The sequence below is a fragment of the Geotrypetes seraphini genome, chromosome 11 (genome assembly GCF_902459505.1).
Source record: "Geotrypetes seraphini chromosome 11, aGeoSer1.1, whole genome shotgun sequence".
NCBI lineage: Eukaryota > Metazoa > Chordata > Amphibia > Gymnophiona > Dermophiidae > Geotrypetes > Geotrypetes seraphini.
Window position 1 is genome coordinate 119,086,067 of NC_047094.1, and position 5,185 is coordinate 119,091,251.

Here is a 5,185-nt window from a genome sequence, read left to right on the forward strand (position 1 = left end):
CCATTGACACGGTGTAATCATCCATAAGAACAGCCTTACTGGGTCAGACCAATGGCCCATCAAGCCCAGTAGCCCGTTCTCATGGTGGCCAATCCAGGTCCCTAGTATCTGGCCAAAACTCAAGGAGTAGCAACATTCCAGCATCTCAAAGAATAGCAAGATTCCGGAACCTGAATGAGAGCAACATTCCAGAGCTGAGATTGTGATGTCATAATGCCTCATTCCACAGTGCCTCAGAGCCAACCTCATAAGTGATGTCACAGTGACTTTATTGTCCTATACTTGGCTCACGTAAGAACATAAGAACAGCCATACTGGGTCAGACCAATGGTCCATCAAGCCCAGTAGCCCATTTTCACGGTGGTCAAAACTAGTCCCTGGCCAAAACCCAAGGAATAGCAACATTCCATGCTACCGATCCAGGGCAAGCAGTGGCTTCCCCCACGTCTTTCTCAATAACAGCCTAAATGTTGGTGCATAATACCAAATTTTGCTAGTATTCTATAATAGCAATTACATATAAAATTGCCAATATAGAATTCACAGTTAGGGCTGGATTCTGTAAATGGCACCTAAATCGACCGGTACCTAGAATAATGACGCTGGCCGAGTGTCAATAACGCTTAAGCACCATTTACAGAATTGCTCCTAACAGCGCCTAACAAAAAGCATAGGCATCAGTAATATAGGTCAGGGTTTTACTGGCCTGAATTGCAGGTGCCTATGTTGTTTGGAAAATCACGCCTGGCGGCGCCAGTGTCTGTATCTGCCCCAAAACACTCCCACTAAGGTGTTAGGTGCCACTGAGCGCCATTCTATAGGCGCCTACCTTTTTTCAAATCGGGTAGGTACCCATTGGACAATTAAAAAAGTTTTTTTTTTTTTTTTTGCACTTACACTTTTATTTCAGCATACCACTGTAGTGCTGTGACAAAGGACACCTGTGTAGCAGAGCATACATCAACATGATGATGTAACCCTAATTACACAGTAATAGTACATTCAGCTTTAGGGGAAAATAAGTATATATAGCCAATCAAATAATTTTCTGTTTTGGTTTTTCAATTTAAGCTATGTATATTATACAATATGTAATGTATGAATTGAAAAGTAATAGAAGGGTGGGGGGAGGGAGAGGGGATAAAAAATATATTTAGAACATAATGTATTAGATATAAAAGTGTTATTGTATATTCATCAATTGTATTTTAATATGTTGTACACTTTCTGTAAAATTTAAAAATAAAAAATAATATATAAAAAAAAAAAAAAATTTAAGCTATTGATAGATTTTTGAATTGCCATCATCAATAAACTTTGCTTCTATTTTGTTTCTAGGCTGCAGAAATTCAGAGACCAATTTGATATTGAACTAGAATCTTAAGTTAACATACAGGCATTGATAAAGGGAAGGTATACTACTACTGTCATGTCAAGCCACATATTAAAACTGCATTTAACAATTGCACATGTGGTCAAATATAACAATGCCCTTTTTAACCTGCAAGTTAACAGGAGGATAAAATTTCAGAAAATTACTTTTTGGCCTTGCTATGACCAAGAACTAAAGTAAGCATTTACTCAAAACTGATAAAAATCTTTTTAAAAAGCCCTTCTATTAAAACAAGTCATGCAATTTCTTGATCAATTAAGCAGTTGCTTTAAAACAGTCACAAGGTAAACATTGTTACACATGTGTGTGTATGGTTTTATCTTGCAAGTACATATGAGCAAACTATTAGATCAATAAAATGTTACCTTAATTACATCTTTATACTGCACTAAAGAGACAAAATGCCACAAGATCTGCATAAACATTTAATTCTCATCACTCAAATGGTAAACTTTGTGTGTTCTAATCCTTCACAGAAAGAAAACAAAGCAAAAACAAAAATATCCAGCAGTCTCACATTACAAAGAAAAAAAAAAACCATCTGCTGTGAAATATTAAGAATGGAGGCCCAAATCACTTCTAACATAAAGAACATACAACTAGTGTTAAGGGCCATAAAAAGAGATCTCTAAAATAAAAATTTCTAATACACGTTGCACCTGAAGTACAACCTCTGTATTAAATATAGCAGGGATATCAAGACACCACCACATTAGATAATAAAAGCAACATAGAAATAGGGTGAATGGGCAGTTGGATGCAGGTTGTAGGGGATTGCCACAATTAGTTAACCACATCTAAAACAGAATGGGATGTGGCGATAAAGAACTTAGTTTTACACACACATCAATTTTAAAGTGTAGTCTCTTACATTCAAAAAAATTTCTGCTATATCTCTTAATCAAATTTGAGAAAAAACAATTTTATTGTCTGAAAATATAGTGGAGTCTGACTAGATAACTTATCATGAACAAAAATTAACCTACACACTTCAAGTGCCCAGTTTGCACTGAGACTCATTGCATTCCGTCAGATCCACAAAGTTCTAGGGATGGATCCACTGCCTCAGATGAACCAGCGTTTCAACATCTACAACAGCCGGAAAAGGCGTCGGGATAGTGATGGGGTTGATGGATTTGAAGCAGAGGGGAAAAAGGACAAAAAAGACTATGATAACTTCTAGAAAGAAAAGACATTTTAAGACCCCAGTATTGGAATGAAGTTAAAACCCCATGTGTAAAAAAGTTTTTTTTATTTGATTCTGAGCTTGTTATTCACATAAGTAACTCGCCAACCATTTCTTTCAGCTCCTAGCGCTAAGTTACCCTGCAGGCTGGATTTCTTCAGTATATGTCCAACGCAAGAAAACGATTTTCAAAAAAAGCACAGATAAGGGGGAAAGGAATGAGCTGAACTGGCAAGGAAATCTTTAAAGAACACAGAGCCACTACTGAGCATTCCCGGCACTCAGCAGGAACTGATTATTATTATTTTTGTTAAGTCTGAGGTTTCCCTACTAAACAACTCAGCAAAGTGATTGCTGGCACAGACTGTGGTGAGCTGCAGGGAACTTGGAAGTCCTCTGCTGACCTTTGGAATGACGCCTGGACAGAGCAGTGTTCAGTATAGTAGAAAGAAAGAGCCTTGTCACAGCTAGTGCTGCTGTGCAGTTTGGTGACCCGTCAAATGCGTGCACGACACCTGCACCCCGACAAATGCGCGCATGCGCGGATACTAATTTGTCTTTTTGAGGGTTACAAAGTAACCCTCTTTTTTGAGAGGGGGATTCCCCCCCATTACACTTTAAAGATTGCTAAGCCCAAATTTTAATGTAATATACTTAAAGGAGCGCTTAGCCAGCTAGTTTAAGAAGATTTCAGCTTTCAAATACCCAACTATGTTGCTTTGCTCAGAGTGTGTGGCGCAGTGGTTGGATCTACAGCCTCAGCACCCTGGGGTTGTGGGTTCAAAACCCCGCGCTACTCCTTGTGACCCTGGGCAAGTCACTCAGTTCTCCAAAGCCCCAGGTACATTAGCTAGATTGTGAGCCCACCGGGACAGAGAGGGAAAATGCTTGAGTACCTGATTGTAAAACCACTTAGATAACCTTGATAGGCGGTATATAAAATCTTAATAAACTTGAAACTTATAAGAGAACATCTTCAATGGCAAGCACATTCAAATGGAACAACTTATTTGTAGCCAACAGAAGGATAAAGAATTATTGGGCTTTTGGAAGACAACTCAATATACTTTTGTTTACTGAGGCAGGTGCGGCATAATTTAAATACTGTATATAAACTGATGGATAAAGCTGGCAGACTTTTTTTATGACATGATGATAGAACATACATTTTGCTAAACTATTTATTACATAGCTGACTAAGTTGATTTCTCCATCCCAAACTTGTCTTTAGAGTCACCCAAAATTTGAGTGACTAAGTCTGAGTAGCAAGTGAAACTAGACGATTGAATTTTGCTGCCCTACAGGATGAGATCTTGGAAGGGGCTACTGGGCTAGATGGACCATTAGTCTGACCCAGTATGGTTATTCTTATGTTCTTAGTCACTTAGGGGCCCTTTTACTAAAGTGTACTAATGTGGGCTTAGCATGAGAGAAAAGGCATTCCATAAGACACGCTAAAGCATTTGAGGGTAATTTGCCTGTCAGCGTGCAGGAATCACGTGCAGTGGTGTACGGATTGCCCCAGGCGCCATGTCATTGAGGGCGCCGGCACCTCTCCTCCCCCGCCCCCCCCTCCCCCCCCCTGCGCCCTCCTCTCCAAGTCCCCACTCCTTCTGCACTCCCTCTGCTCCTTCCCACCCCCGTATCTATTTAAAAACTTCACCAGCGCAATTACTTCTAGCCTGATGCTCGTGCTGGCCTGGCACCCTCTGAAATCACTTCCGGGTCGCTGGGCCAGGAAGTGATGTCGGAGGAAAAGCCAGCACGAGCAGCAGGCTGGAGAAGCTGCTCGTGCTCGCGCTGGCAAGGATTTAAAGAGGTATGGGGGTGGGAAGGGAGGGCACGAGTGTGGTGCGGAAGGAGTGGAGAGGAGGGTGCAGGAGGGGGGGGGGGGTTGGTGCAGAAAGTGCCAGGGAGAGCATGTGGGAGTGCAATTCCCAGGTGCCTCCTACCCTCACTACGCCACTGTCCTGAGGAACTGTAAGTCCCACTGCAGTTCCATGTTATCCTGGGCAAGTCACTTAACCCTCCATTGCCCCAGGGGCAGAGAAAGTACCTGTATATAATGTGTACAGTGCTGTGTATGTCTAGTAGCACTATAGAAATGATCCTGAAAGTTAGGGCTGCATCAGAAACTACTCAATGGCCCTTGAAAGACAGAAAGAGGAAAAATTAGCTCATTCTGATCTGAAGTAAAGAATTTTCAGCAAGAAACACTGGGCCCAGATTTTGCTAAATTTTGCTGTCAAGAAAAAGGGGATGTGACTGTTCCCTCCAACTCCATCCCAAACATACTCTTGAGGTTTTTGGATATTTCTCTTCTCATCTGTGTTTCTTCACCTTATTTCACATTTCCTGTGGCTCGGAAAGCAATGCAATTGTGGTGATCACATTTAGACACTGCAGTGTCGAAACTGTCAGAATAACACTGACAATAATAAAAAATGCCAGTTCCTCATTTCTTAGATTTCATCACCTCGGAAAGGGGTGAGTTGTCTCGTATGGATGAGAGATGAGGGGAGGGCTGGGGAGATGAGTCACAGGCCCTCTGCTGGATATAAATGGGCTCTGCTCAGGCTCTGAGAGCAAGCACCCCAGCAGATCAC